The sequence below is a fragment of the Biomphalaria glabrata genome, chromosome 3 (genome assembly GCF_947242115.1).
Source record: "Biomphalaria glabrata chromosome 3, xgBioGlab47.1, whole genome shotgun sequence".
Classification (NCBI taxonomy): Eukaryota; Metazoa; Mollusca; class Gastropoda; family Planorbidae; genus Biomphalaria; species Biomphalaria glabrata.
In genome coordinates this window covers 33,558,569-33,583,057 of record NC_074713.1, presented here as the reverse complement: position 1 = coordinate 33,583,057, position 24,489 = coordinate 33,558,569, and the positions used below count along the sequence as shown (strand labels likewise).

General features: G+C 38.2%; 1 protein-coding gene across 1 annotated transcript in view; it reads left to right on the top strand.

The window, feature by feature from the left end:
- The first annotated feature begins 1,788 nt into the window (after positions 1–1,788).
- The window catches only part of LOC129925251 (uncharacterized), an 84,065-nt gene continuing 61,364 nt past the window's right edge, over positions 1,789–24,489 (top strand). The window contains exon 1 of the transcript XR_008777079.1: positions 1,789–2,256. The gene's annotated coding sequence lies outside the window, so the exon portion shown is untranslated. The remainder of the gene's footprint in view (positions 2,257–24,489) is intronic.

Sequence of the window (24,489 nt, the reverse complement as noted above, 5' to 3'; positions counted from 1 at the left end):
GCTCGTAGTGAAACAAAACATGCAAGTAGTGAAACAAAACATGCAAGTAGTGAAACAAAACATGCAAGTAGTGAAACAATACATGCAAGTAGTGAAACAATACATGCTCGTAGTGAAACAAAACATGCAAGTAGTGAAACAATACATGCAAGTAGTGAAACAAAACATGCAAGTAGTGAAACAAAACATGCTCGTAGTGAAACAAAACATGCAAGTAGTGAAACAATACATGCTCGTAGTGAAACAAAACATCCAAGTAGTGAAACAAAACTTGCACGTAGTGAAACAATACATGCAAGTAGTGAAACAATACATGCAAGTAGTGAAACAAAACATGCAAGTAGTGAAACAAAACATGCAAGTAGTGAAACAATACATGCTCGTAGTGAAACAAAACATGCTCGTAGTGAAACAAAACATGCAAGTAGTGAAACAAAACATGCAAGTAGTGAAACAAAACATGCAAGTAGTAAAACAATACATGCTCGTAGTGAAACAAAACATGCAAGTAGTGAAACAATACATGCAAGTAGTGAAACAAAACATGCTCGTAGTGAAACAAAACATGCAAGTAGTGAAACAATACATGCAAGTAGTGAAACAAAACATGCAAGTAGTGAAACAAAACATGCTCGTAGTGAAACAAAACATGCAAGTAGTGAAACAATACATGCTCGTAGTGAAACAAAACATCCAAGTAGTGAAACAAAACTTGCACGTAGTGAAACAATACATGCAAGTAGTGAAACAATACATGCAAGTAGTGAAACAAAACATGCAAGTAGTGAAACAAAACATGCAAGTAGTGAAACAAAACATGCAAGTAGTGAAACAATACATGCTCGTAGTGAAACAAAACATGCTCGTAGTGAAACAAAACATGCAAGTAGTGAAACAAAACATGCAAGTAGTGAAACAAAACATGCAAGTAGTAAAACAATACATGCTCGTAGTGAAACAAAACATGCAAGTAGTGAAACAATACATGCAAGTAGTGAAACAAAACATGCTCGTAGTGAAACAAAACATGCAAGTAGTGAAACAAAACATGCAAGTAGTGAAACAATACATGCTCGTAGTGAAACAAAACATGCAAGTAGTGAAACAAAACATGCAAGTAGTGAAACAAAACATGCAAGTAGTAAAACAATACATGCAAGTAGTGAAACAAAACATGCAAGTAGTGAAACAAAACATGCAAGTAGTGAAACAATACATGCAAGTAGTGAAACAAAACATGCAAGTAGTGAAACAAAACATGCAAGTAGTGAAACAAAACATGCAAGTAGTAAAACAAAACATGCAAGTAGTGAAACAATACATGCTCGTAGTGAAACAAAACATGCAAGTAGTGAAACAATACATGCTCGTAGTGAAACAAAACATGCAAGTAGTGAAACAAAACATGCAAGTAGTGAAACAAAACATGCAAGTAGTGAAACAAAACATGCAAGTAGTGAAACAATACATGCTCGTAGTGAAACAAAACATGCAAGTAGTGAAACAAAAGCACGTTGTCAATGAGATGTCAATAGACGGAAAGAAAGCTATAAATAAAAATAAAATTAATTATGACAGGAATAAAAACAAAAACTCAACAGAAACATCAATGACTGTAATTTGTCTTGAGATATTACAAGAAATGAAAAAACAAAAAGTTATTGACATAACTGCCTCAGAATATTGTGTTTGTTTTGAACTAGACCTGATTCCTTTAGACTTCAGTTTACAGTCGATATAAAAGACATTGAATTGTAGGATCTATAGATATAAACTATGTACTGGAGCCTGCTGGGTATGTGTCACAGGCAGTTGTCACATGATGTCGTTTCTCACTGCTCGCAGTGTCATTCGAGATGCCAGATCAAGTCACGTGGCTAAGTTTCCTCGCCCGCTCCCCTCCCGTGAGAGGACAATCTGACAGACAAAACATTTGTTCTTGAAACCTTCAACTAAGTTTCTACTTTGTGCTACTCTCTAATCCAGGGCTCACTTCAATAGTGTAGTGCTATCTTAGTGTCATAGTGACTCGATTCTCTAACTTGACAGCACAAAGTGGCATCATTAAAAGACTAAACCAAAACATTTCCCAAGATTAGATTAAAACCAAGCTATTAGTGGCTTTAGATCGTACCCACAGGGTCCAATAAATAGCCACAAGACTCTTTGCAAACAGAAGCAGATCAGACTTGGAAGTTCTTTGGAAACAACAAAAACCTAGACGAAAGTAAATCTGTGTTTCAATCAGCTGCTCAAGTAAGTGTTCAAACACTTTTAAGTTTATGTTGCGTTTGTAGTCATTGCTTCACTTCCTGTTAGTCACTGGTTCACTTCCTGTTAGTCACTGGTTCACTTCCTGTTAGTCACCGGTACACTTCCTGTTAGCCACTGGTTGATTTATTTTCTTTTGAAACTCCTTCTTGTAAATTTTCTTTGGTTTCAAGTTTCCACGTGAACAATAAACTGGGCAGAAATATTGAGATGGTATTTACAGTTGGAGTTGTTTACTTTTTTATAAGAACTTAATTTTCGAAATGAAAACAATGCGCCAACGTTTCTAGTATTTTGATCAACAGTCCGTTCAGTTTTCTCCATACAAATGTAGCAGACGGGTCTAAGAGAACATCCTTAATCGTTCATTTAAGTAAGCACTCTTAATGAATAGTGGCAAACTCAATGGTCTTTAAGAATTCTAAGTTCGCTATTCACCCCAAAAATTGTAATACTAAATATTTTCTCAATCAGAGCGTCATAATTAGCTAAACATTCTCGACCATCATTCTAGTTTTGTTTAGGACCTTCGGAGAAATCTCAATTTCTACCTCTCTCTCTCAGTTTGTCTCTCTCTGTCTCTCTACTCACTTTCTGTCGATCTCTCTGTGTATCTCTTTCTGTCTCTGTCTCACTTTCTGTCTGTGTGTGTGTGTGTGTCTGTCTTTCTCTGTGTCTCTATTTATTTCTCTCTGTCTCTCTACCCTGTTCACCAACTAGTCATACTTTCCAAAGATAAACAAAAACCTTCCCTACTTGTATTGATTTATTCTACCAGTGTATCTGTTGGGTAACATTGGAATAGTTGTCCAATACATGTTCCTATGACTGTTTCTATTTTGCTTTCATTTTCCATGTTTTTATTTAGAAATAATAATTTAAAATTAATTTGTAAATTTGAAAACACCGAGATAAAATGAACTATTGCTAGCTTTGAAAACACAGAGATAAAATAAACTAGTTGTAGTTTTGAAAACACAGAGATAAAATGAACTATTTGTAGCTTTAAAAACACAGAGATAAAATAAACTATTTGCAGTTTTGAAAACACAGAGATAAAATGAACTATTTGTAGCTTTGAAAACACCAAGGTAAAATAAACTATTTGTAGTTTTGAAAACACAGAGATAAAATGAACTATTTGTAGTTTTGAAAACACAGAGATAAAATGAACTATTTGTAGCTTTGAAAACACAGAGATAAAATGAACTATTTGTAGCTTTGAAAACACAGAGATAAAATGAACTATTTGTAGCTTTGAAAACACAGAGATAAAATGAACTATTTGTAGCTTTGAAAACAAAGAGATAAAATGAACTATTTGTAGTTTTGAAAACACAGAGATAAAATGAACTTTTTCTAGCTTTGAAAACACAGACATAAAATAAACTATTTGTAGCTTTGAAAACACAGAGATAAAATGAACTATTTGTAATTTTGAAAACACAGAGATAAAATGAACTATTTCTAGCTTTGAAAACACCAAGGTAAAATAAACTATTTGTAGTTTTGAAAACACAGAGATAAAATGAACTATTTGTAGTTTTCAAAACAGAGATAAAAAGAACTATTTGTAGTTTTGAAAACACAGAGATAAAATGAACTATTTGTAGTTTTGAAAACACAGAGATAAAATGAACTTTTTCTAGCTTTGAAAACACAGAGATAAAATAAACTATTTGTAGCTTTGAAAACACAGAGATAAAATGAACTATTTGTAGTTTTGAAAACACAGAGATAAAATGAACTATTTCTAGCTTTGAAAACACCAAGGTAAAATAAACTATTTGTAGTTTTGAAAACACAGAGATAAAATGAACTATTTGTAGTTTTGAAAACACAGAGATAAAATGAACTATTTCTAGCTTTGAAAAAACAGAGATAAATGAACTATTTGTAGCTTTGAAAACACCAAGGTAAAATAAACTATTTGTAGTTTTGAAAACACAGAGATAAAATTAACTATTTGTAGTTTTGAAAACACAGAGATAAAATGAACTATTTCTAGCTTTGAAAATACAGAGATAAAATGAACTATTTGTAGCTTTGAAAACACAGAGATAAAATGAACTATTTGTAGCTTTGAAAGCACAGAGATAAAATGAACTATTTGTTGCTTTGAAAACACAAAGATAAAATAAACTATTTCTAGCTTTGAAAACACAGAGATAAAATTAACTATTTGTAGCTTTGAAAACACCAAGGTAAAATAAACTATTTGTAGTTTTGAAAACACAGAGATAAAGTGAACTATTTGTAGTTTTGAAAACACAGAGATAAAATGAACTATTTCTAGCTTTGAAAACACCAAGGTAAAATAAACTATTTGTAGTTTTGAAAACACAGAGAGAAAATGAACTATTTGTAGTTTTGAAAACACAGAGATAAAATGAACTATTTGCAGTTTTGAAAACACAAAGATAAAATGAACTATTTTTAGGTTTGAAAACACAGAGATAAAATGAACTATTTGTAGCTTTGAAAACAATGAGATAAAATGAACTATTTGTAGCTTTAAAAACACAGAGATAAAATGAACTATTTGAAGCTTTGAAAACACCAAGGTAAAATAAACTATTTGTAGTTTTAAAAACACAGAGATAAAATGAACTATTTGTAGTTTTGAAAACACAGAGATAAAATGAACTATTTGTAGCTTTGAAAACACAGAGATAAAATGAACTATTTGTAGCTTTGAAAACACAAAGATAAAATAAACTATTTGTAGCTTTCAAAACACAGAGATAAAATGAACTATTTTAGCTTTGAAAACACAGAGATAAAATGAACTATTTGTAGCTTTAAAAACAAAGAGATAAAATGAACTATTTGTAGTTTTGAAAACACAGAGATAAAATGAACTATTTGTTGCTTTGAAAACACAAACATAAAATGAACTATTTGTAGCTTTGAAAACACAGAAATAAAATTAACTATTTGTAGCTTTGAAAACACCAAGGTAAAATAAACTATTTGTAACTTTTAAAACACAGAGATAAGTGAACTATTTGTAGTTTTGAAAACACAGAGATAAAGTGAACTATTTGTAGTTTTGAAAACACAGAGATAAAATGAACTATTTCTAGCTTTTAAAACACAGAGATAAAATGAACTATTTGTAGCTTTGAAAACACAGAGATAAAATGAACTATTTGTAGCTTTGAAAACACAGAGATAAAATGAACTATTTGTAGCTTTGAAAACACCAAGGTAAAATAAACTATTTGTAGTTTTGAAAACACAGAGATAAAATGAACTATTTGTAGTTTTGAAAACAAAGAGATAAAATGAACTATTTGTAGTTTTGAAAACACAGAGATAAAATGAACTTTTTGTAGCTTTGAAAACACAGAGATAAAATGAACTATTTGTAGCTTTGAAAACAAAGAGATAAAATGAACTATTTGTAGTTTTGAAAACACAGAGATAAAATGAACTTTTTCTAGCTTTGAAAACACAGAGATAAAATGAACTATTTGTAGCTTTGAAAACACCAAGGTAAAATAAACTTTTTCTAGCTTTGAAAACACAGAGATAAAATGAACTATATGCCTCCTTTCCCCCCCCCCCCCCTATTAATGTCTCATTGGATACAAGTGTGAAGTGTTGAACCAATGAATAGTGCATACCTAATACATAGATCTTGGCAGTACGAGATAAAATATAATCTCTAAAACAAAACTTAATTTAAGCGTAATTGTATCAATTAGTTTGGATCAGTTTGGATCAATCATGTCATTGAAATTTTCGTAGAATTACACTATTAATAATAAATTTGCGATACTAATTGTTTGTTGTTTAGCGCTTTGTTTATGCTTTTAGCTTCCTCAATGTGCTATGATCCTATCACTTTCTCACTACGCTATGATCCTATCACTTTCTCAATACGCTCTGATCCTATCACTTTCTCACTGCGCTATGGTCCTATCACTTTCTCACTGCGCTATGGTCCTATCACTTTCTCAATGCACTATGATCCTATCACTTTCTCACTGCGCTATGGTCCTATCACTTTCTCAATGCACTATGATCCTATCACTTTTTCACTGCGCTATGGTCCTATCACTTTCTCACTGCGCTATGGTCCTATCACTTTCTCAATGCACTATGATCCTATCACTTTCTCAATGCACTATGATCCTATCACTTTCTCAATGCACTATGATCCTATCACTTTCTCACTGCGCTATGGTCCTATCACTTTCTCAATGCACTATGATCCTATCACTTTCTCACTGCGCTATGGTCCTATCACTTTCTCAATGCACTATGATCCTATCACTTTCTCACTGCGCTATGGTCCTATCACTTTCTCACTGCGCTATGGTCCTATCACTTTCTCAATGCACTATGATCCTATCACTTTCTCACTGCGCTATGGTCCTATCACTTTCTCACTGCGCTATGGTCCTATCACTTTCTCAATACGCTATGATCCTATCACTTTCTCACTGCGCTATAATCCTATCACTTTCTCACTGCGCTATGGTCCTATCACTTTCTCACTGCGCTATGAATATGATCCTATCACTTTCTCACTGCGCTATGAATATGATCCTATCACTTTCTCACTGCGCTATGGTCCTATCACTTTCTCACTGCGCTATGAATATAATCCTATCACTTTCTCACTGCGCTATGGTCCTATCACTTTCTCACTGCGCTATGGTCCTATCACTTTCTCACTGCGCTATGATCCTATCACTTTCTCAATGCGCTCTGATCCTATCACTTTCTCAATGCGCTATGATCCTATCACTTTCTCAATACGCTCTGATCCTATCACTTTCTCACTGCGCTCTGATCCTATCACTTTCTCACTGCGCTCTGATCCTATCACTTTCTCAATGCGCTCTGATCATATCACTTTCTCACTGCACTATGATCCTTTCACTTTCTCACTGCACTATGATCCTGTCACTTTCTCACTGCGCTATGGTCCTATCACTTTCTCACTGCGCTATGGTCCTATCACTTTCTCACTGCGCTATGATCCTATCACTCTCTCACTACTCTATGATCCTATCACTTTCTCACTGCGCTATGATCCTATCACTCTCTCACTACTCTATGATCCTATCACTTTCTCACTGCGCTATGATCCTATCACTCTCTCACTACTCTATGATCCTATCACTCTCTCACTACTCTATGATCCTGTCACTTTCTCAATACGCTATGATCCTTTCACTTTCTCACTGCGCTATGGTCCTATCACTTTCTCACTACGCTATGATCCTATCACTTTCTCACTGCGCTATGATCCTATCACTTTCTCACTTCGCTATGATCCTATCATTTTCTCACTGCTTTATGATCATATCACTTTCTCGCTGCGCTATGATCCTATCACTTTCTCACTGCGCTATGATCCTATCACTTTCTCACTGCACTATGATCCTATCACTTTCTCACTGCACTATGATCCTATCACTTTCTCACTGCACTATGATCCTATCACTTTCTCACTGCGCTATGATCCTATCACTTTCTCACTGCGCTATGGTCCTATCACTTTCTCAATGCACTATGATCCTATCACTTTCTCACTGCGCTATGGTCCTATCACTTTCTCACTGCGCTATGGTCCTATCACTTTCTCAATACGCTATGATCCTATCACTTTCTCACTGCGCTATAATCCTATCACTTTCTCACTGCGCTATGGTCCTATCACTTTCTCACTGCGCTATGAATATGATCCTATCACTTTCTCACTGCGCTATGAATATGATCCTATCACTTTCTCACTGCGCTATGGTCCTATCACTTTCTCACTGCGCTATGAATATAATCCTATCACTTTCTCACTGCGCTATGGTCCTATCACTTTCTCACTGCGCTATGGTCCTATCACTTTCTCACTGCGCTATGATCCTATCACTTTCTCAATGCGCTCTGATCCTATTACTTTCTCAATGCGCTATGATCCTATCACTTTCTCAATACGCTCTGATCCTATCACTTTCTCACTGCGCTCTGATCCTATCACTTTCTCAATACGCTATGATCCTATCACTTTCTCACTGCGCTATGGTCCTATCACTTTCTCACTGCGCTATGGTCCTATCACTTTCTCACTGCGCTATGATTCTATCACTATCTCAATGCGCTATGGTCCTATCACTTTCTCAATGCGCTCTGATCATATCACTTTCTCACTGCACTATGATCCTGTCACTTTCTCACTGCGCTATGGTCCTATCACTTTCTCACTGCGCTATGATCCTATCACTCTCTCACTACTCTATGATCCTATCACTCTCTCACTACTCTATGATCCTGTCACTTTCTCAATACGCTATGATCCTATCACTTTCTCACTGCGCTATGGTCCTATCACTTTCTCACTTCGCTATGATCCTATCATTTTCTCACTGCTTTATGATCATATCACTTTCTCGCTGCGCTATGATCCTATCACTTTCTCACTGCGCTATGATCCTATCACTTTCTCACTGCACTATGATCCTATCACTTTCTCACTGCGCTCTGATCCTATCACTTTCTCAATACGCTATGATCCTATCACTTTCTCACTGCGCTATGGTCCTATCACTTTCTCACTGCGCTATGGTCCTATCACTTTCTCACTGCGCTATGATCCTATCACTTTCTCACTGCGCTATGGTCCTATCACTTTCTCAATGCGCTCTGATCATATCACTTTCTCACTGCACTATGATCCTGTCACTTTCTCACTGCGCTATGGTCCTATCACTTTCTCACTGCGCTATGATCCTATCACTCTCTCACTACTCTATGATCCTATCACTCTCTCACTACTCTATGATCCTGTCACTTTCTCAATACGCTATGATCCTATCACTTTCTCACTGCGCTATGATCCTATCACTTTCTCACTTCGCTATGATCCTATCATTTTCTCACTGCTTTATGATCATATCACTTTCTCGCTGCGCTATGATCCTATCACTTTCTCACTGCGCTATGATCCTATCACTTTCTCACTGCACTATGATCCTATCACTTTCTCACTGCACTATGATCCTATCACTTTCTCACTGCACTATGATCCTATCACTTTCTCACTGCACTATGATCCTATATCTTTCTCACTGCGCTATGATCCTATCACTTTCTCACTGCGCTATGATCCTATCACTTTCTCACTGCGCTATGGTCCTATCACTTTCTCACTGCACTATGATCCTATCACTTTCTCACTGCACTATGATCCTATATCTTTCTCACTGCGCTATGATCCTATCACTTTCTCACTGCGCTATGGTCCTATCACTTTCTCACTGCGCTATTGTCCTATCACTTTCTCACTGCGCTATGGTCCTATCACTTTCTCACTGCACTATGGTCCTATCACTTTCTCACTGCGCTATGGTCCTATCACTTTCTCAATACGCTATGATCCTATCACTTTCTCACTGCGCTATAATCCTATCACTTTCTCACTGCGCTATGGTCCTATCACTTTCTCACTGCGCTATGGTCCTATCACTTTCTCACTGCGCTATAATCCTATCACTTTCTCACTGCGCTATGGTCCTATCACTTTCTCACTGCGCTATAATCCTATCACTTTCTCACTGCGCTATAATCCTATCACTTTCTCACTGCGCTATGGTCCTATCACTTTCTCACTGCGCTATGATCCTATCACTTTCTCACTGCGCTATGGTCCTATCACTTTCTCAATACGCTATGATCCTATCACTTTCTCACTGCGCTATAATCCTATCACTTTCTCACTGCGCTATGGTCCTATCACTTTCTCACTGCGCTATGAATATGATCCTATCACTTTCTCACTGCGCTATGAATATGATCCTATCACTTTCTCACTGCGCTATGGTCCTATCACTTTCTCACTGCGCTATGAATATAATCCTATCACTTTCTCACTGCGCTATGGTCCTATCACTTTCTCACTGCGCTATGAATATGATCCTATCACTTTCTCACTGCGCTATGATCCTATCACTTTCTCAATGCGCTCTGATCCTATCACTTTCTCAATGCGCTATGATCCTATCACTTTCTCAATACGCTCTGATCCTATCACTTTCTCACTGCGCTCTGATCCTATCACTTTCTCAATACGCTATGATCCTATCACTTTCTCACTGCGCTATGGTCCTATCACTTTCTCACTGCGCTATGGTCCTATCACTTTCTCACTGCGCTATGATCCTATCACTTTCTCACTGCGCTATGGTCCTATCACTTTCTCAATGCGCTCTGATCATATCACTTTCTCACTGCACTTTGATCCTGTCACTTTCTCACTGCGCTATGGTCCTATCACTTTCTCACTGCGCTATGGTCCTATCACTTTCTCACTGCGCTATGATCCTATCACTCTCTCACTACTCTATGATCCTATCACTTTCTCACTGCGCTATGATCCTATCACTCTCTCACTACTCTATGATCCTGTCACTTTCTCAATACGCTATGATCCTATCACTTTCTCACTGCGCTATGGTCCTATCACTTTCTCACTACGCTATGATCCTATCACTTTCTCACTGCACTATGATCCTGTCACTTTCTCACTGCGCTATGGTCCTATCACTTTCTCACTGCGCTATGGTCCTATCACTTTCTCACTACGCTATGATCCTATCATTTTCTCACTGCGCTATGATCATATCACTTTCTCACTGATTTATGATCATATCACTTTCTCGCTGCGCTATGATCCTATCACTTTCTCACTGCGCTATGATCCTATCACTTTCTCACTGCACTATGATCCTATCACTTTCTCACTGCACTATGATCCTATCACTTTCTCACTGCACTATGATCCTATCACTTTCTCACTGCACTGTGATCCTATCACTTTCTCACTGCACTATGATCCTATCACTTTCTCACTGCACTATGATCCTATCACTTGTCTGGACCAGTTGGAAAGGGATTGGGGGGGGGGAACGGGTTATCCCTGTCAATGTTACCGTGATCGCTTTTAAATGTCTTCAAACCTATTATTTGTTTGAATTTGTACGACTTGAATTCGAATTCGATGGCTTAAGCCTCCTCAAGACACTACACTAACCACTATGCCAACGAAGTGTTTATGAAAAATGAAAGTTTTATAGTGATCTATTTTTATTTTCAAACTTTTAAGCGACGTCCTACACAACGTATATAAGGGAATCATTCAACTTCTACTACCCCAATTGTTTCTATAGAACATGGCAATACTAGTTGCAGTATTTAAAGAAAAAAATGGAAAGTCCTCACTCTTGAATGTCATTGATTATGTGACTGGAGCGAGGATTCAAACATACAACTACTTTATGATGACCAAGTCTGAAGAGTCAAGCTGCTTTGAAAATGTAGAGGAAGGTCAAGGGTAGTAGGCCTACACATAAACAGTTTAAAACTCCTCATAACGCAAATAAAATTATTTTGGTCTGTTGTACAGTGTATGTATGTAGTGATTGAGAATCATGACTTTATCGTAGGAACAATCAATAGATTGACGTTGAAATAACGCGCACACAATGTGGCATAAAAAAAAACAGATTTTATAAGACGATCGATAGTTGATGCATTTGTGGGTAATTGAAATTCTCCTGAGTACAATTTTTCTCACTTCCTGCATCTGGTGCTGGCTACAGACGTGCCCAACAATTTTGTCACTGAGGTTTTTTTTTAAATTAACTAGGACTTTATATAGAGAGAGAATCAAAGAACTTTCAGTTTAAATATGTATAAGTGAAATTAAATAAATGAGAATGTAATTATTGAATCAACATTTAGTAGACATATATCAACATTTCAGAGACACAAATGTCATCATTTAGCAGACACAAATGTCAACATTTAGCAGACACAAATGTCAACATTTAGCAGACACAAATGTCAACATTTAGTAGACACAAATGTCAACATTTAGCAGACACAAATGTCAGCATTTAGCAGACACAAATGTCAACATTTAGCAGACACAAATGTCAACATTTAGCAGACACAAATGTCAACATTTAGCAGACACAAATGTCAACATTTAGCAGACACAAATGTCAACATTTAGCAGACACAAATGTCAACATTTAGCAAGCACTTGTGTCACCATTTCGATGTCATATATTACACCATTGAACAGACACAAATGTTTCTCTTTGAAGAGATGCAGTTCATGAATTAGTCCACACAAAAGCCCTACATAGTACATACGGACTTGAACTGAAATGTTCAAAGCAATGTTTCATACACTAGCACCTCCCACGCCTCCTTTTTTTTTACAATACCTCTAATCAAGTCGGAACTTCATGGGACCTGGATGCGGAGGATGCAACCTGACGGTTCCGAAGTATGAGTTCCATACCCGGCATGAGCGAATTATTTTGTTATTAACTTTTTATATTTTTTTTTATAATGGAGGTTTTGTCTTTAAAAAAATATTTTTTTGTATGTTTTTCGTGTTTGGAGAAAAGTTTTCTGATTCTCTTAATCTCAATTGTTCCAAACAATAGAGCTGATAGAGTCTCTTCTGTTTTGTTCAATAGTTCTAAATGTTGGCGAAACACACACACACACACATAAATAACTTAACATAGGAATATCAAGGAAGATTCTCAAATACTTTCTTCCATACTGACCAATGTTAAGGAATGTCAGTGCATCTAGAAATCAGATCAATGACACTGTGTATCTCAGATCAGGTCAAGGACATTGTGTGTCCCATCATGTCAAGGACAGTGTATGTGTGTCCCATCAGGTCAAGGACAGTGTATGTGTGTCCCATCATGTCAAGGACAGTGTATGTGTGTCCCATCATGTCAAGGACAGTGTATGTGTGTCCCATCAGGTCAAGGACAGTGTATGTGTGTCCCATCAGGTCAAGGACAGTGTATGTGTGTCCCATCAGGTCAAGGACAGTGTATGTGTGTCCCATCATGTCAAGGACAGTGTATGTGTGTCCCATCAGGTCAAGGACAGTGTATTTGTGTCCCATCATGTCAAGGACAGTGTATGTGTGTCCCATCAGGTCAAGGACAGTGTATGTGTGTCCCATCAGGTCAAGGACAGTGTATGTGTGTCCCATCAGGTCAAGGACAGTGTATGTGTGTCCCATCAGGTCAAGGACAGTGTATGTGTGTCCCATCAGGTCAAGGACAGTGTATTTGTGTCCCATCATGTCAAGGACAGTGTATGTGTGTCCCATCAGGTCAAGGACAGTGTATGTGTGTCCCATCAGGTCAAGGACAGTGTATGTGTGTCCCATCAGGTCAAGGACAGTGTATGTGTGTCCCATCAGGCCATGTTCACTCATTGAATTACATTCAGAAACAAGAAACTTCAAAGTGTCAGAGGAACAAGTTTCTTAGATTGTGTAGAATGTAGCTGGGTGGTTGAGGGCTTGGCTTTTGAACCTGGGATCCTGGGTTCGAATCTTGGTGAAAACTGGGATTTTAAATTCTCTACCTGACTGTAGTTGGGGAAAGTAAAGACAGTAGTGCAGGCCACACCCCGCTCGTTAACCATTGGCCACAGAAACATATGACCTTACCATCATCTGCCCCCAAAGATTGCAAGGTCTGAAAGGTGAAACTTCACTTTATAGAATGTGGCCAGATATCTTTGTTTTCCTCCTATCAAGTGTATAGAATGTGGCCAGATATCTTTGTTTTCCTCCTATCAAGTGTATAGAATGTGGCCAGATATCTTTGTTTTCCTCCTATCAAGTGTATAGAATGTGGCCAGATATCTTTGTTTTCCTCCTATCAAGTGTATAGAATGTGGCCAGATATCTTTGTTTTCCTCCTATCAAGTGTATAGAATGTGGCCAGATATCTTTGTTTTCCTCCTATCAAGTGTATAGAATGCTTCACAATAGTCTGTTATTAGAAGTCCTCTATTCAGCTTGCAAATTCATCGGCAAAACTTGGAATCTGGACATGGCTCTTGAAAATAGCTCCAACGATTTTATTAGAAATTTGACAGTTGATGTCTAGTTTTGGTAAAATTATAGTTTAACCGTAGTTGTTGTCTTTTGTTTTTGAAATATTATCTTCCAACTTGACCTTACACTGGTCAACGTGTTTCAGAAATAAATAGAATGTATTTCTTTAGGTCATTGGTTAATAGGCAGGACTAAATGCATGACGCGAAGGAGAAGTAACGTCTGTACTATATAAGATATCCTAGAACACATAATATGTAGCAACATCATAAACCACTTAGACAAACATAATGTCCTCACACCATACCAACATGGCTTTAGGAAATATAGATCATGTGAAACACAACTAATAGGACTAATTGATGATTTTTCAAAAGGTTTAGATAATAGTGAACAAATAGATGCTATCTTACTAGATTTTTCTAAGGCTTTTGACAAAGTTCACCACCATAGTTTGCTTAAAAAATTAAAATATTTCGGCATTAATGGTCCACTGCATCAGTGGATTAAAGACTTTCTGATAGGGAGAGAACAAACTGTAATAATAAATGGCTCTAAATCAACACCGATAACAATAAACTCAGGTGTACCTCAAGGAACAGTCTTGGGTCCACTACTATTTTTAATTTACATAAATGATTTACCAAATTGCATTACTTCAGGAAAAAAAGTCAGATTATTTGCAGACGATTGCATAATATATAGAACAATAAAAACAACACAAGACACAGATATTTTACAAAGAGAATTAGATGAATTACAGAAATGGGAATCAAATTGGAGCATGTCTTTCCACCCAGAAAAATGTCAGTTGTTAAGAGTAACAAAAAAACTAAAACAAATTAATTCCACTTATCTTATTCATGGCAAACCAGTAACACAGACTAAAAACGCAAAATACCTAGGTGTTATAATAAATGAAAAACTGTCATGGAATCCACATATTGATGAAACTACAAAAAAATCAAACTAAGCATTAGGATTTATTAAAAGAAATTTCTATAAATCAAATAAGAACATAAAACTAAAATGTTATTTAACCTTGGTTAGGCCAATAATAGAATATGCATCCTCTGTTTGGGACCCCTCAACTCAAGAAAACATTAAGAAACTAGAACAGACACAAAATAGAGCAGTGCGATTCATAACAAACGAATATTCACATTTGACTAGAGTAACACCTTTAGTAAAATCACTAAATTTAGAAAGCCTTCAGGACAGAAGGCTCAAAAGTAAAGTAGCAATAATACATAAAACACTGAACCATAATCTTCAAATACAAAAACAAAATTTAATAAAATACTCTGAAAGACACAAAGATAAAGGCACATTCCTCGTCCCATATGCTAGGACAAATTTGTACAAATACTCCTTCTTCCCTAGTGCTATTAGAGCATGGAATGGGTTGCCTGAGCTAGCCAGGAAAACCAGTGACTTGGCAGAATTTAAGTCATTGGTTAATATGCATGACTAAATGCATGACGCGTAGGACGTAATCATCTTCTTTTTTGAAGTAACGTCTGTATTATATAAGATAAGATAAGATAAGAATAGACTTTTAAAGAACATTTTTGCGCACCATATTATATGTCTTCTAAGTCCAAAGGCCTATTATTTAACTTGAACATTCGATTTTTTCGTGGTGGTGTTGGGAGGGGAATGGGTTGGGGTTGTTCCTTTCTTAAAAATCTTTCATTCATTTCGAGTCAAATAATCGCTAGTACTAAAATTCAGATTCGCCAGAAATTGTCTGAAAATGGTTGTTACTTGTTCTACTTGTACTTGTCAACAGTATCACACTGTCACATAGTCTAAGGAGTCAACAGTATCCCACTCTCACATAGTCTAAGGAGTCAACAGTATCACACTGTCACATAGTCTAAGGAGTCAACAGTATCACACTGTCACATAGTCTAAGGAGTCAACAGTATCACACTGTCACATTGAGTCTTAGGAGTCAACAGTATCACACTATCACATAGAGTCTTAGGAGTCAACAGTATCACACTCTCACATAGTCTTAGGAGTCAACAGTATCACACTCTCACATAGAGTCTTAGGAGTCAACAGTATCACACTGTCATATAGAGTCTTAGGAGTCAACAGTATCACACTGTCACATAGAGTCTTAGGAGTCAACAGTATCACACTGTCACATAGAGTCTTAGGAGTCAACAGTATCACACTGTCACATAGAGTCTTAGGAGTCAACAGTATCACACTGTCACATAGTCTTAGGAGAGCAGGTGGAGCTCAGAGAGGGGCCCCGTAATAGAGAAAAAAAATTGCTAAGTCCCATTCATTTATTTTAATAAATTAGACTTTAACAAATTACAAAATTCTTTGTTAATACTACATTCTGTGTTGAAATAATTTTTTGTTAGCAATACATGTTTGTATGACCTTACGGAAAAATTATTAGGGGCCTCTGTTTCCTCTTTGCCCACAGGCCTCTATGTCTCCAAATCCGGCCTGACTAAAATCTGTAACGAATCAGACAGAAATATTTCGACATATTTGGTACCTAAAATGAAACGAACATTTGCTGACACTTAACACTTTCAATGCTTCGATAGGTCGCCAGTCTCCGGATGTGGAGATAATCATCGTGTCTCTCACATACCGGTGTGCACTGTGCTTTTCATTGGCCTTAAACAATTCAAATGGAAATTATGCAAATGTATCCTTAAATGCAATTATTTTAGATACATTCATGTAAAGTAAGGTTAATTGTTGCATACAGACATCTAATTTGAGGGGAATAACCGCTAGATATTTCTACTTGCGGTTGTCTCCCTTGTATGCGAGAAGAAACAGTATAGCATTTGTGTGTGTGTGTGCCTCTAGGCTAAATCCATTCTAGTTTGTAGAAGGAGATAATTTAATCTTCTGTCCTCTACATGAAGTCCTAATTACGTCACATCCAAGTGATGTTGGTCTATAATTAAATTGAGATTTATTCAAGAGAAATTTGACTGCAGGAGAAAACTTCAAACAGAAGTGAGACTCAGGAACAAAATACAATCGAGTTTTGTCTTCAATTGGACTGTCACACACCATTGTGACAGTCTGATGACAGTCTAGTGACAATCTGGAGACAGTTTAGTGACAGTCTAGTGACAGCCTAGCGCTACTATGACAGAGATCTAGATCTAAAAAGACTTTAAAAAATTAAAGAAAGATGGTGAGTTAGATTCAAGGCTCTGCCAGGCTTCGGAATGTCTCCCTCAACACACGCTATCCATCACACACAACACACGCTATCCTCATACACAACACACGCTATTTTCATACACAACACACGCTATCCTCATACACAACACACGCTATCCTCATACACAACACACGCTATCCATCACACACAACACACGCTATCCTCATACACAACACACGCTATCCTCATACACAACACACGCTATCCTCATACACAACACACGCTATCCTCATACACAACACATGCTATCCATCACACACAACACACGCTATCCTCATACACAACACACGCTATCCATCACACACAACACACGCTATCCTCATACACAACACACGCTATTTTCATACACAACACACGCTATCCTCATACACAACACACGCTATCCTCATACACAACACACGCTATCCATCACACACAACACACGCTATCCTCATACACAACACACGCTATCCTCATACACAACACACGCTATCCTCATACACAACACATGCTATCCATCATACACAACACACGCTATCCTCATACACAACACACGCTATCCTCATACACAACACACGCTATCCTCATACACAACACACGCTATCCTCATACACAACACACGCTATCCTCATGCACAACACACGCTATTTTCATACACAACACACGCTATCCTCATACACAACACACGCTATCCTCATACACAACACACGCTATCCATCACACACAACACACGCTATCCTCATACACAACACACGCTATCCTCATACACAACACACGCTATCCTCATACACAACACATGCTATCCATCATACACAACACACGCTATCCTCATACACAACACACGCTATCCTCATACACAACACACGCTATCCTCATACACAACACACGCTATCCTCATACACAATGTCCTGATGTCTCTGTCTCTCAGTTTCCCGGTGTCTCTGTCTCTCAGTCTCACGGTGTCTCTGTCTCTCAATTTCCCGGTGTCTCTGTCTCTCAGTCTCCCAATGTCTCTGTCTCTCAGTCTCCTGGTGTCTCTGTCTCTCAGTCTCCCAGTGTCTCTAAGTCTCCCGGTGTCTCTCAGTCTCCCGGTGTCTCTGTCTCTCAGTCTCACGGTGTCTCTGTCTCTAAGTCTCCCGGTGTCTCTGTCTCTCAGTCTCACGGTGTCTCTGTCTCTCAGTCTCACGGTGTCTCTGTCTCTCAGTCTCACGGTGTCTCTGTCTCTAAGTCTCCCGGTGTCTCTGTCTCTCAGTCTCACGGTGTCTCTGTCTCTCAGTCTCACGGTGTCTCTGTCTCTCAGTCTCACGGTGTCTCTGTCTCTCAGTCTCACGGTGTCTCTGTCTCTCAGTCTCATTACTGCTGGAAAGACGCACAAAAAAAACGCACAAAAGAACACATTGCTCAACAACTATAAAGAGATCTCGCAGAGAGTTCTAGAAGCATTTCAGTTTTGAAGGTAAAATTGAATTTTTATCCAAAAACGAACATTACACCAGAACTTGCCCCTTTTTTTTTTTTGTCACTTTGAGTATCACGCCCCTCATAGTTTAACTTCGTTCCCCATCTGCATCACATACTTTTGACCAGTGAAGTTTAGTATCAACTTTCTAATAGCCCTTAGAAAAATAAAGAGCTTTAATTCCATCTCATGCTAGACTTTACATCTCTTGCTGGAATTTACATCTCTTGCTACACTTTACATCTCATGCTAGACTTTACATCTCTTGCTAGACTTTACATCTCATGCTGGACTTTACATCTCATGCTACACTTTACATCTCTTGCTACACTTTACATCTCTTGCTAGACTTTACATCTCATGCTAGACTTTACATCTCTTGCTACACTTTACATCTCATGCTACACTTTACATCTCATGCTACACTTTACATCTCATGCTAGACTTTACATCTCATGCTAGACTTTACATCTCTTGCTACACTTTACATCTCATGCTAGACTTTACATCTCTTGCTACACTTTACATCTCTTGCTACACTTTACATCTCGTGCTAGACTTTACATCTCATGCTACACTTTACATCTCTTGATACACTTTACATCTCATGCTACACTTTACATCTCATGCTACACTTTACATCTCATGCTAGACTTTACATCTCATGCTAGACTTTACATCTCTTGCTATACTTTACATCTCATGCTAGACTTTACATCTCTTGCTACACTTTACATCTCTTGCTACACTTTACATCTCGTGCTAGACTTTACATCTCATGCTACACTTTACATCTCTTGCTACACTTTACATCTCTTGCTACACTTTACATCTCTTGCTATACTTTACATCTCATGCTAGACTTTACATCTCTTGCTACACTTTACATCTCTTGCTACACTTTACATCTCGTGCTAGACTTTACATCTCATGCTACACTTTACATCTCTTGATACACTTTACATCTCTTGCTACACTTTACATCTCTTGCTACACTTTACATCTCTTGCTACACTTTACATCTCTTGCTACACTTTACATCTCATGCTACACTTTACATCTCTTGCTAGACTTTACATCTCATGCTACACTTTACATCTCATGCTGGACTTTACATCTCTTGCTACACTTTACATCTCTTGCTACACTTTACATCTCTTGCTACACTTTACATCTCATGCTACACGTTACATCTCTTGCTACACTTTACATCTCATGCTAGACTTTACATCTCATGCTACACTTTACATCTCATGCTGGACTTTACATCTCTTGCTACACTTTATATCTCTTGCTACACTTTACATCTCATGCTAGACTTTACATCTCATGCTAGACTTTACATCTCATGCTACACTTTACATCTCATGCTGGACTTTACATCTCTTGCTACATTTTACATCTCATGCTACACTTTACATCTCTTGCTACACTTTACATCTCTTGCTACACTTTACATCTCTTGCTGGACTTTACATCTCATGCTAGACTTTACATCTCTTGCTGGACTTTACATCTCTTGCTACACTTTACATCTCTTGCTACACTTTACATCTCTTGCTACACTTTACATCTCATGCTAGACTTTACATCTCTTGCTACACTTTACATCTCTTGCTACACTTTACATCTCTTGCTAGACTTTACATCTCTTGCTAGACTTTACATCTCGTGCTACACTTTACATCTCATGCTAGACTTTACATCTCATGCTAGACTTTACATCTCATGCTGGACTTTACATCTCTTGCTACACTTTACATCTCGTGCTAGACTTTACATCTCTTGCTACACTTTACATCTCGTGCTAGACTTTACATCTCATGCTACACTTTACATCTCGTGCTAGACTTTACATCTCTTGCTACACTTTACATCTCGTGCTAGACTTTACATCTCATGCTGGACTTTAAATCTCATGCTGGACTTTACATCTCTTGCTACACTTTACATCTCTTGCTACACTTTACATCTAATGCTAGACTTTACATCTCTTGCTAGACTTTACATCTCATGCTAGACTTTACATCTCATGCTGGACTTTACATCTCATGCTGGACTTTACATCTCTTGCTAGACTTTACATCTCATGCTAGACTTTACATCTCATGCTAGACTTTACATCTCATGCTGGACTTTACATCTCTTGCTGGACTTTACATCTCATGCTGGACTTTACATCTCTTGCTAGACTTTACATCTCTTGCTACACTTTACATCTCTTGCTAGACTTTACATCTCTTGCTACACTTTACATCTCTTGCTACACTTTACATCTCTTGCTACACTTTACATCTCATACTGGACTTTACATCTCATGCTGGACTTTACATCTCTTGCTACACTTTACATCTCTTGCTACACTTTACATCTCTTGCTAGACTTTACATCTCTTGCTAGACTTTACATCTCTTGCTACACTTTACATCTCTTGCTACACTTTACATCTCTTGCTACTTTTTACATCTCATGCTGGACTTTACATCTCATGCTGGTTTTTACATCTCTTGCTACACTTTACATCTCTTGCTACACTTTACATCTCTTGCTAGACTTTACATCTCTTGCTACACTTTACATCTCTTGCTACACTTTACATCTCTTGCTAGACTTTACATCTCTTGCTAGACTTTACATCTCTTGCTACATTTTACATCTCATGCTACACTTTACATCTCTTGCTACACTTTACATCTCTTGCTACACTTTACATCTCTTGCTACACTTTACATCTAATGCTAGACTTTACATCTCTTGCTAGACTTTACATCTCATGCTAGACTTTACATCTCATGCTGGACTTTACATCTCATGCTGGACTTTACATCTCTTGCTAGACTTTACATCTCATGCTAGACTTTACATCTCATGCTAGACTTTACATCTCATGCTGGACTTTACATCTCTTGCTGGACTTTACATCTCATGTTGGACTTTACATCTCTTGCTACACTTTACATCTCTTGCTACACTTTACATCTCTTGCTAGACTTTACATCTCTTGCTACACTTTACATCTCTTGCTACACTTTACATCTCTTGCTACACTTTACATCTCATACTGGACTTTACATCTCATGCTGGACTTTACATCTCTTGCTACACTTTACATCTCTTGCTAGACTTTACATCTCTTGCTAGACTTTACATCTCTTGCTACACTTTACATCTCTTGCTACACTTTACATCTCTTGCTACTTTTTACATCTCATGCTGGACTTTACATCTCATGCTGGTTTTTACATCTCTTGCTACACTTTACATCTCTTGCTACACTTTACATCTCTTGCTAGACTTTACATCTCTTGCTACACTTTACATCTCTTGCTACACTTTACATCTCTTGCTAGACTTTACATCTCTTGCTAGACTTTACATCTCTTGCTACACTTTACATCTCTTGCTACACTTTACATCTCTTGCTACTTTTTACATCTCATGCTGGACTTTACATCTCATGCTGGTTTTTACATCTCTTGCTACACTTTACATCTCTTGCTACACTTTACATCTCTTGCTAGACTTTACATCTCATGCTAGACTTTACATCTCATGCTGGACTTTACATCTCGTGCTACACTTTACATCTCATGCTGGACTTTACATCTCTTGCTAGACTTTACATCTCATGCTACACTTTACATCTCATGCTACACTTTACATCTCTTGCTACACTTTACATCTCTTGCTACACTTTACATCTCATGCTACACTTTACATCTCTCGCTACACTTTACATCTCTTGCTACACTTTACATCTCTTGCTACACTTTACATCTCTTGCTACACTTTACATCTCATGCTACACTTTACATCTCTTGCTACACTTTACATCTCTTGCTACACTTTACATCTCATGCTGGACTTTACATCTCATGCTGGACTTTACATCTCTTGCTACACTTTACATCCCATGCTACACTTTACATCTCTTGCTACACTTTACATCTCATGCTAGACTTTACATCTCGTGCTACACTTTACATCTCTTGCTACACTTTACATCTCGTGCTAGACTTTACATCTCATGCTGGACTTTACATCTCATGCTACACTTTACATCTCATGCTACACTTTACATCTCTTGCTACACTTTACATCTCATGCTCTGCTAGTTTTGCCCACATGCACGCTCCAGGGTTCAGACAGATACTCCATAGTCTTGAAACAAAAATGCAGCATTGAATTCGCTTTTATAAAATGTCTTTGATTATTTCTTTCGGGAACATCTAGATCTATAACTTGTAGGATAACATGAATAAAATGTTAACACAATAAGACCTGATTTTTAAAAAATAGTCGAATGGAAATGTAAAAAAAAAAATCGATTTGGAAAAATTTAAATCGACCCTAGTGATATTTATAATAGGCTAGTAACCAATAAACCCTTCACATGTAAATTATGAGTGAAACTGGTGTGAATGTACATTTTGTTTTCTATAGTTATAATGTTTTTTGTTTGGTGTAATGCACAAAATGTAAACACATTTCCTTACGGATAATAAAGATTATTATTATTATTCAAAATGTGCTTAGCTTTTCCAAGTATATGCTAAAAAATAACAGGGTGAACTATCAAATAGTTGAAACGACCATACAAGATATACCCGAAAGTTCTGTTTCTTATATTTGATAGACTCAAGTTTTCTTTTGTCGCCCAAAAATTTTTTTTTTTACCCCACGCATTATAATGATATCCCACATTGATCCGTGAATTGTATATACCTTACACTCCCCACCCTACCTTCACACTCCCCCCTACCTACCACACACACCCCCCCTAACTTCACACTCCCCCCCTAACTTCCACACCCCCCCCAACCTTCACACCCACCCCCACCCTCACACTCCCCCCCCAACTCACACTCCCCCCCAACCTCACCCTCCCCCCCAACCCTCACACCCCCCCCCAACAACACACTCCCCCCCCCCAACCTCACACACCCCCCAACCATCACCCACCCCCCCACCTCACACACCCCCCCCCAACATCACACACCCCCCCCCAACCTCACACACCCCCCTACCTCACAACACCCCCCCACCTTCACACTCCCCCCCCTAACTTCACACACCCCCCCACCTTCACACAACCCCCCCTAACTTCACACTCCCCCCCCCCCAACCTTCACACTCCCCCCCTACCTTCACACTCCCCCCAACCTTCACATTCCCCCCCTACCTTCACACTCCCCCCCTAACTTCACACTCCCCCCCCTAACTTCACACTCCCCCCTACCTTCACATTCCCCCCCCCCTACCTTTACACTCCCCCCTACCTTCACACCTCCCCCCTAACTTCACACCCCACCCCCCCAACCTTCACACTCCCCCCTACATTCACACTCCCCCCTAACTTCACACTCCCCCCCTACCTTCACACTCCCCCCCTACCTTACACTCTCCCCCTACCTTACACTCTCCCCCTAACTTCACACTCTCCCCCTACCTTCACACTCCCCCCCCTCACCTTTACACTCCCCCCTAACTTCACACTCTCCCCCCTACCTTCACACTCCCCCCCCTACCTTTACACTCCCCCCTAACTTCACACTCTCCCCCTACCTTCACACTCCCCCCTACCTTACACTCCCCCCCCTAACTTCACACTCCCCCCTACCTTCACACTCCCCCCTAACTTCACACTCCCCCCCTAACTTCACACTCCCC